The sequence below is a fragment of the Hyalella azteca genome, unplaced genomic scaffold, assembly GCF_000764305.2.
Source record: "Hyalella azteca isolate HAZT.00-mixed unplaced genomic scaffold, Hazt_2.0.2 contig8388, whole genome shotgun sequence".
Lineage (NCBI taxonomy): Eukaryota > Metazoa > Arthropoda > Malacostraca > Amphipoda > Hyalellidae > Hyalella > Hyalella azteca.
The window spans coordinates 104922-116047 of NW_025938483.1; positions in this window are offsets into that span (position 1 = coordinate 104922).

Sequence of the window (11126 nt, forward strand, 5' to 3'; positions counted from 1 at the left end):
CATGGCGCAGTAATACGGACAGAGGAGCGCGTCTGAGACGCCGTCAACGCCATGGCGCAGTAATACGGACAGAGGAGCGCGTCTGAGACGCCGACAACGCCATGGCGCAGTAATACGGACAGAGGAGCGCGTCTGAGACGCCGACAACGCCAATAATGTGATAAATCAATTTTTCGTGATAAATCAATTCGTTAATTCATGATAAATCAATTTTTCAGACCGGCTCACAAATATATCTGAGGAGTCAATTTTTATTAGAAAGGAGACAATAAGATTTACTGAGCGAGAACGTGTGATTTAATTTAATTACATACTCATTGAAACTTGATCGCCGTCTTGCAGAGGTGGCGGTAGCGGACGTGCTGCGGGTTCATTAAGAGCCTTAAACATTCAAATTAATCGTAGCTGAGTCCTCACTTCACGTAGGATCGTGGCCGTAACGTACAATATTCTTCTCACCGTTGCTTCTTTTTAACTGAAGTTGATATAGACCATAGTTACGCAATAATGATACATTTAAGTAACACATTTTTTATGTCATATATTTTTTTTGTCAGTGCATGTGAACAGTTAATGCAATAAAGGACCAGAAAAAAGAAATATCATTAAAATAGCCAATTACCACATGAATATGAACGGCTAGCAACATTTTTTTTAAGGCTTTAAACTATAAAGTCTTTAGTTTAGGGCAGAATTTTATTTCTGTTGTTGTTTTCAATGAAACATTTCCAAAGTTTCAATTAGACAATAAAACAAGGCCACGTGCAGCAGCTGTTTCGAAATACTCGAAAATTTATAAAACCCTACACAAAAGTTCTGGTTGTCCGTTGTCAGAAGATCGAGAATCGGGAATGTTTCGTTAGTTAACAAGGAGCTAATTATGGCCATACATCAAAACGGGTTCAAGTCTAACAGTTATTACGCTACAACGAAACGCCTCGCTCTGTTTGGTGTAAGTCATAACGTTTAGGGTGAGTTATCGTTTAGGGTAATTATGTTATCTGATTTTGTCTAATAAAAGTAAAAAGTTGTTGAAGGTATCTAATCCAACCTCATACCAATTCATTTATTTATTTTGTTATTTTGCATTTTTTTTAAATAATCAGAAGCTCCGTTTGTAAAACTTGAATTCTGAAAGAATAATCCAGATTTTAGTGGCAGGGAGTGAAACAGAAGTGCTCGTTTAACTCTGGTCAAGCATTTTAATAGCTCAGCCGTTCACATTCATTTATTCAAATTCATAGATGAAAATTTTTCCCCTCTCTATGAGGAAGGCGACAAGATTTCTAATTAAAATAAGATTCACTAAGATATCATAAGAGACTTATAAGAGAATAAATTCAATTAAAAAATGTACGTATATCATGAAAAACGGAGACAAAAATAAAGACGTTTGTTCTGCTTACACTGCTCTTTTTTGCTCCTACACTTTTTAGGACTCTCGATCAACATCCTCCTAATCTCGCAGCCTCCACACGTTCTCCAAACATCTCTTTAATTCTCACTCACAGCCACCACTCCACAAAAAACCACGATCATTGCAATCCTCTCCTCACTTGTTCTCTCATACCTCCACTCCATGCTTCCATACCTTCAACCCATATCAATACTCTCATTTATTTATTTATTCACTTTTTTCTACCCATTCTATTCACGTTACACCTCGTATTGTAACCACCCATTCGTCCCTCTGTTCAACAGACCCATGGCATGTCCAATGCCCAGGCCTCATGCCACCACACAAACGTAGCAAAGCACGGCATCCACGAGACATCTCACCTTGAGGAACTGGTGTCCCAAGATGAACATTAAGAACGATCTTAGATCTCTAACTGATCTAACTTAGAACTTTAATAGTTCCCGCGGCAGTTCTGGACATCTGGCGTATAATATCGCGCGTCATAAGCAGCTTAATTTGATTGCGAATAGCACGAGCTGTATGCAGTAACACGGCCGTGCAGCGGGCTAACTTCGGGCCTCGCTTGAAACGCTCTGAGTCTGCTGCTCAGCCGTTGCACTTCTCCCAGTCGGACTGAAGATGAGAATGATGTTGAATTTTTTTCAAATAGCATTTTATTAATCAGTAGCCTGAATCCAATCTCGACTTTCATTATTGACAGGTTCTTAAAGCTTAAAATATCCGTTATATCTGTAAATGTACGCTACAATGTAGTGCCGTCTGTGCATAAACAGTATACAGTTTCGTCACTGATCTCTGTTAAACGTTAATTACATATTTTTGTTTATTTTCACGAATTTGGCATCAACTCCGTATAAGGTCTTCCTAATGTTCGGAGTAATGAATTTTTTTCCAATTTTTTTTATTGAGAATCGTTTTCCATACTCGTATGATGGAGGTTATCCAATTTAAATCTAACTTTATTTGTCGTAATTTTGTCCGGCTACAGCGGCATTTGTTTCATACGAAAGCATAACGGATAAGTTCACCGTGAGGAACCATAACATAATTCTTTTGCACAAAGCTTTCCTGTATCTTATTTTAACTATACGCAAGGCTTTTACCAAAATTTGAAACTGTAAAAATAAAGTCTTGACATGAGCATAGAATTTCGAGTTTATCTTTAATGCTTTATATAGCCCGACTGAGTGTCTAGAGCTACAGACCGTAACCAGCCAAACTAAAGTAATTCATTGTGCCTTAGATGCATATATAGGAAGCTGAAACATAACCAGGTGACAAAGTCTCACTTGTCAAAAAGTGACACGAAGAAAAGACACAAAGATTAAGAGAAAGTGACACTTTTGAAAGTGACACAAAAAGTGTTACTTTCTCTTAATAAGGGAAAACAAAGATGCATTACTATATATAGTTTAACGGATTGCTTCTGTAAGTTTGGTAAAATTAATTTTTTATGCAGTAATATATATATATAACAATATATATCATAATTTTTATGTCTTTTTCAATAATTTTTTTCAATTCCATTATAAGTTAACTGTTGAGTAGTGAGTCCGGAGACTTACTCCAGAATTTCCTATGAAGATACTGTAGACAACGCTGGAGGGAAATTCATTCAGAACTGATATGATAAGCAGTTCGTCTTCCTATCACAATGGAAAAAGCTATGATGAAAGAGTCGTGAACTGCAAATAATTTCATTCTTTGTATATTATGTTTATTATATAATTGTCCCCGTCGAGGAGGAATGAGGCAGACGTAAACCACGAAGCGGCAACTAAGGTTCGTTAACAGTCAAGGCCTGCACGTGACAACGGCGCTTCAGCTTAATTATAATTAGCGCTCATTTAGAACATAATTAATGGGGAAATTTTAATAGAAAATCAGGTTACAATAAAAAATTGTTGAAATATCGTAGGGATCTGGATTGCAGGTATTACCGCCTTTACCAGGGGACATAAATTGATACAAAACTGGAAATATTCTTCGCATTCAACCCTCCAACATTTTTAAAAAATGCTTCACCCCCAGTAGGTAATTATGTCTGCATGGGTGGTAGCAAGTTAGCCACTATCGACTTCTATAACATCATGATAACCAGGGCGCTGTATTTCCAAGAACAACCCAGAATTTGTATATTCTTTATTTCCAAGAACCACCCAGAATTTGTATATTCTTTATTTCCAAAAACAACCCAGAATTTGTATATTCTTCATTTCCAAGAACAACCCAGAATTTGTATATTCTTTATTTCCAATAAAAACACAGAATTTGTATATTCTGTATTTCCAAGAACAACCCAGTGCATGATTTGTGGTGCAATCAGAAAAATAGATGGGTTATATATCGCCAAATAAGAACCCTCTTTCTTCCCCACAGTACGAGCAGAGAGCGACAGTAGCACTAATTTACGTGCCAAACGTGGTCAGGACGACCCAGACAATCGCAGAAAGTGTATCGGAATTTGGACAATGTCTCACTCATGTCTCTGGGTGCGTACGTGCGTGTACTTGGCCAGTATTGTACACAAGTTACGTACGTTGTACACATTGTACACACACCATGCAGTCGTGTTTACAGTTACGTTGTAAACACACCATGCAGTCATGTTTACAGTTACGTTGTACACACACCATGCAGTCATGTTTACAGTTACATTGAAGACACACCATGCAGTCATGTTTACAGTTACGTTGTACACACACCATGCAGTCATGTTTACAGTTACGTTGTACACACACCATGCAGTCATGTTTACAGTTACGTTGTACACACATCAGTCAAGTTTACAGTTACGTTGTACACACGTCAGCCACATTTACATTTACGTCGTACACAGATCAGTCAAGTTTACAGTTACGTTGTACACACGTCAGCCACATTTACATTTACGTTGTACACACATCAGTTAAGTTTACAGTTACGTTGTACACACGTCAGTCAAGTTTACAGTTACGTTGTACACACATCAGTCAAGTTTACAAAGTTCACGTGTTGAGCTGCAATGCTACGCAGTATATTACCAAGTTTGTTGAAACTTTTAGGCAGGCGTCACAGTGAACGAGAAACTCGTCCATCGTGCGGCGCGAGTTTCAAGGTACAAGATTGTGAAGAAATATGGCAGAGTTTGTGATAAAGTAACACTAAATTTTCGTTCAAATTAGACCTGCTTGACAGGTCTGTACATTGCAAATTTTTTACTTCAACCCGCCGGCTGAAATCCATTTGTTCAATAATAAAAATCTTCACTTAAAATGGCAGAGAGAATAAAATGAAGACAAGTATTTTAATTCGTTGTTGTATTTCATTAAAAAATACAAATGAAGCAGCGGGAAATTTCAGGAAGTGAATAGATTGCGTAGAAAATTATGCATGAATGTAATGCAACAGAAGCGTTCATCTTCTTTAAAAATTTTGCATTCGCCGAACGGGGCAAAAACAAAAGACGATCTTCCTCGCATCGTTAGGGAGATGAATGGAGTTATATTATCTCCATCGAATAACATAAAGAGTTTAGCGCTGTAAACCGACGGAGACATCGATCAATTTCGATTTTGAAAAAATTTGTGTCAGCGAAATTATAAAGAAACGACGATACGAACTTGAAATGCGAAGAGAAGAACCTTACCATTCTTTTAAATAAAACAAGTTTCAACTTCATAACGTTCTTAGTTTTTTATTTATTAACAAATTAAAAGGGTTACTTAATTCTGAAACACCCTGTATTACATGAAAACAATCCCAGAAATACTGACGAATTCAGTCACCCTGTCACTGAATTCGCATCTCCCCATATATATTCTTACAATTGTTTGCATGTCTACAAATGGAAACATCCTAAATCATTTGAGAACATTGCGAACAAGACACCTCAATATCCCGACCCCCAAACTCTGCATCGGATACACATAAGAGAACTAGTAACACGAAATCAGAAATCGGATATGATTAATTGGATATGATAAAACAATAAAGTTTTTGGATATGATAAAACAATGAAGAATCCACGTGGATATTGAACGATATTTGATGGGGGGCGAGACAGGGAGCGATAGCTGGGGACCCGCATGTCGGGCGACAGGTGGCGGCAGCAGCCATGGTTCACATCTAAGGGGGGATTAATATATAATATATAATACATAATATATAATATACAATAGAAGGTAGCTGAATATATATACAATGTAATAGATGGCAGCTGGAGATTGCGGCACTGCAAATTTAGGTACTTAATTCATAATCGAAAATAAGAAGAGAACATGTATAGGGAGATAAGAAAATCTCTGGAATTTAATGCAAAATTTTAGTCAATTGACCCGCAAGGTACAATATTCAGAAATAGGACATTAATGTTGAAGTACGTACGTCGATCAATTCAAGTTCCTCAGTTTGGCATCATTCAAATTTCAACTCACGCTACTGCAGACATCAAATGAAATTTGTTCGCAAATAAAAAAGTTAAGTCACTAAAATTGTTTGAACAACTCAATAAATAGACACCGTCAAAGCGTGAGTTCAGACTTACACGAAGCACAGGTGGTTTTGAAATAATTTTTTTTCAATATCATGTTAATTATATGTACTGAAAATCACCTCCTGCACTGCCACTGCATGTTGCCACTGGTTGTGCGCTGCCGTGCATGTTGACAGATAACATGTACACGGCCACTGCATGTTGCCACTGGTTGTGTGTTGCCGTGCATGTTGACAGATAACATGTACACGGCCACTGCATGTTGCCACTGGTTGTGTGTTGCCGTGCATGTTGACAGATAACTGCCACTGCATGTTGGCCACGTTATTGCTGAAGCGCAACGTCGCTAAATAACCCCAGCGTTAGAGATGTTACATATGATAAATTAATAAATAATATCTCTAACGGTAATACACAAAGTGACAATGTCAATCTATAACATCTCTAACAGTTAAGTAGAACATCCCGTCATACTATATTCATCTGTAGGCATCTTACTGTGACATATGAACCAAATATCACTATGCAATACGCGAAAAGCTCTCAACTAAAGGCACTTGTAGATCGTCAGGCCGGTGCTATCGGAAGCTGGAGTACTTAATCGTGTAATACAAAGTTCATCACTTCGCCCAAAGTGATTTTCAGTAAAGACGCAATAACATTCACTTGACTGAAGAATTTCTCAGTAAAGACGCAATAACATTCACTTGACTGAAGAATTTTTCAGTAAAGACGCAATAACATTCACTTGACTGAAAAATATCTCAGTAAATGCGCAATAACATTTACTTGATTGAAGAAAATCTCAGTAAACTTAGAAACCTCCAGGAGCAGAATGGAAGAACTTTCACGTTTACTTTAAGCTAGTTATTCCAGATATTACTTATTTTTATAGTTAAATAGGTCTAATATTAGACGATTAAATGGATTCAATAGTTTTTCCGATAGCCGAGAATAAAGTCAAAGGTTGGGCGATTAGGCAATTTTCCTCGCAGGAAAGTTATCGTATTTTGTGTCCGGTCTGCCCCAGCTGGTGCCAGGAGGAAATATGGACGGGTTCTTTCTTTGGTCCCAGCCACCCCTGCACTCTCACGGCAAAGTAAATAGTACACGAAAATAAGACAAGTGATAAGACTGATTCAAATTAAAAATATTTTATTTGTATGAATTCATTAAGTATGAGTGACACAAATTTACCACATAATGCAAAAACTTTGCGTAAATCTAATCGATGAGCAACAATTTGAAGCTGCTTACATTGCCGCGTATGCTTACATATCTGAGACCTGCATCACCTCTACGACTTACAACTCTTCCTCAATTACATGAATCACTAAACTAAGATACAGACGACACATTTGACGGATCACTTGGCGCAATATTCACCTGCGATATTCTCCAGCATTCACTTTACGAGATAGCTACATGCACGGAAATCTTATTACCTAAACGTCCCACATGCACCTATATCCTATCATCTGTACGTACTACATGCACCAATATCCAATTATTCCTATTATCCTATCCTATCGTTCCAGGTCAGAGTAATACATCCCGAAACGAAAACTATTGTTGACACGCGCTTCAGGAGCAGCCATCTTTTAATGCGCCACGCTTCAAATAGGAAGAGAAACAAACGCACGAACTTAAACAGATCTGTTATGAATGATAATCTCTGTTCTACTATACGAGTAGAACCCTTAATATATAATACAGTAACAAAAAGTGCCACTTTATTCCTGCAGCGATGTAAAATAAGGTTTCAGGAGTACCCTGATCAGCAAGCTTGTTGCAACTTCTGCGCCACACAACATGGAAGTGCAGGACTGGAGGCGCTTACAACTGCATGAGGTCCAATCAGGAGTTCTAATGCCTTCAAGGACTCAAGCGCTAAAATTCTGCCGCGCTGGCGTTTCAAAATGCCTGAGTTACTTTCCAAGACTTTCCCGCCCCATGGAAAGTCTTCGGCTGAATATCAGCAGTCATTCAGAAGCCGATGATAAAACTATCGTTGATTGGCCATGTATTTATGAATGAGGCATGAGCGCAAGAATCATCATGCAGCGGACAAGACTGAAGAAGCCTCGTGCTAGGTTCACTTGAAATTAACAATGCCGTCTCTGGCTTATGAATTAATTTTTATTCAGATGCTCAAATTTTCCGTTTTACTTTTTACCGTATTTTTTATCTAGCTCCAGAACTTAGTAAAAACATTTCATAGAACTAATACCAATTTGTGGAAACAAGAGCTTACAAAATTTTACTGCCGACGTGTGAACTGCAATCATAGCGAATGACGTCTCAATAACGGATAAAATAATGGCACGGTCTATCATTGAATGCCTTACGACCATCCAACGTCAGTAATCTGATCCTGAATATAATGCAATCGGACGGTCCAGGCTGAGGAAGGAGATGCTGACGTAAGCGTTTTCGAGACAGAAAAATTCTCCGCTCATAACTCCAGCTCGGCTCAAGCTATGAAATATGTGGAGGTCAAAATATTGTTTTTTGTGTATATTGAATGAAATTGTGATGTTTTGCGTCGGGTTAATGCACAGCCACATGACGAAAACTTCGGTAGATGAGTGAAAACCGACGAAAAATGAGTAAAGGGCGCTCGCAGAAATGAGTCCGAATGGCGATGCACCGTTGGCCTCGTGTGGGTCATCCCGACCCAGTTTGTGCCCAGCAATAGTGCAGGTCATTACTGCGCCCGTTCTCTGCTCGTGATGAGGGTTAGAAAATATGTCAATATTTTGAAAAAATACCGATTAATTTTTCTGACTTAGGTGCACATTTTCAAGCTACAAATGCAAAACTCCTGAACAGCCTTTCGAAATCATTCGAAAATGAAATTGCACAAAACCGACCATAATTCGGCAATTGTTTTACACATGAGGCAGTTGAGACAATTGCTGCACCAGGAAACTGAAAAGCAAAAACCCAAATCCTCGAGAAAACACAGCCGAGCAGAAGTGCCCATAAAAGATTGGTATGGTCGAAGAGATCGATGCGTCGAGACCTTTTGGAACTTCGCTTCTCTTTACAGACGCCATTGGATACACTGCACGAACTCCACAATTGGAGGAAACAATAGAAATAAATAAGGGACCAAGCAATAACACATCACAAGCAAAAGTTGAGAGGAAGGCAATATTATAGGTAATGATAATAATTATAAAGTGAAATCAAAAATGCTTATCGAAAATAGTAAATGGCTTGCAGAGGATAAATTTTGAAGTAGTGAAGAAAAATAACACAGAGAATGAGTGATGCGACATAGGATCAGTTTCAAAACTTTTCCTTCTGTCTACTTACACCGATTTATTGTTTTTTTTTCTTATTTTATTTTTATTTTAAACATATTTCTACAGCACTCGGCCTCTCTGCGCCCATTTGAGCTGCTCAACTGTAACGCTGGCAGATAAATGATCTCAAATTAACTCTTATGCATTACAGCATCGAACAACCATAAGCAGTTACGCGACCATCAGCTACGCTACCATCAGCTACGCAACCATCAGCTACGCAACCCTCAGCAACACTCAGAAACAGGCCATGGACCTATTTCTTCAACGCCGACACTTCTATTCTATTCGCTATTCTATCAGCTACACTACCATCAGCTACACTACCATCAGCTAGCCTACACTACCATCAGCTACACTACCATCAGCTACACTACCATCAGCTACACTACCATCAGCTATATACGCAACCATCAGCCCCACTACCATCAGCAACACTACCATCAGCTACGCAACCATCAGCTACGCAAAGCCAAGGACTGGAATCATGCATGCACCAACAGACGTGACCGCCTCGTGCGTAAGTTTCAAACACCCTTCCTCGTGGGGACTGCTGAGTTTGTGGCACTAACGTCCTTTCGTACCATTACGTGCCCTAAAGACCGGCCCTGGTAATCAGCAGGACCGTTGTCACAGTTTTATTGTGATGTGTGCGTCCATTCATCAACAGCCCAGTTGCAAGTTTTTTATGTATGCACGTGCCGGCAGTTAAAAAGCCCTGCGTGGGCGTTGAATATCTTAACGTCCGTCAGCCGCTGTCCGCAGCGTGATGTTCGAATATTCCATACAGAAGCTAAGGTGAACCTAGGTACAGGTTACTGCGAAGTTTGGCTGGTTCATGCCTAACTTAGGTACTAGATAGCGAAGGTTTTGTTGAAGACCCGAGAGTAGTTATTACTAACAATTTCCCTGCTGTTTTTCTCAATTTGTCAATTGGAATTCAGATCTATAGACTATTCGTCAACATAACCTGCTTTATAGAACTATTTATACTACGTAACCTGCTTCATAGCTTTATAGAACTTCTCTGCCACTCAATAACAGTAGTTAGGAAAATAATGTATACGTGCTTCGAAATTGTAAGGAAGATAGTTTATTTACCTATTGTGCAGCAGCGCCACGCAGTGGTCTAGACAATTTAATTCAAATTGCAATGGAAGTTCATCACACAATGCAGAGCGTCCCTGACACAAGGAAAGATTAGCGGCTCACCGCGGGACTTGGGACGTATACAATCCGATGTTGCGCGTCCCTCTTTATTAGTTGCCAACAGAATGCCGCGCGTTGTCTAACACCTCAAGCTGACATATTGCCATTAGGAGCCGACATATTGCCGCGCGTTCTCTACCGCCTCAAGCCGACATATTGCCGCGCGTTCTCTAACACCTCAGGCCGACATATTGCCATGAGTCTCAAGTCTAAAAAATACACCCCTCAGGCCGACACGTTGCCGTGCGTTGTGCAACACCTCAAACCGACATATTGCCGCGCGTTCTCTACACCTCTGGCCGATATATTGTCGGGCGTTCTTTAGCATTTCAAATAATTTGCATGACGTTTCTGTCTCCCTCATCCCTACAGAAATGGTCGTACAGCTCCAACAACTGAGGGAATGATGGAGGAAAAATATTTATCGGACTTGGTTCGGCGGTACAACGCAGTCCCCGGTATTTTCCTTGCATATCATCCAGTGACTGAAGTTCATGAGTTTTGAACAGAAGTTTATTTAAATCTTTATCAAGAGTAATTAATGAAAAATTTAGATCGCTGTAATCTATTCGACGAAAGGTTAAGTTTAAATAAAGCCTACGATATTTAATAATATCACATGGTATATTTTTTGCCGAAATCTAAACGTGTCACGTGCAAAAAACATTTTAGGTATATAATTTTTATAGAAGTGACCATGACAAAACTTATT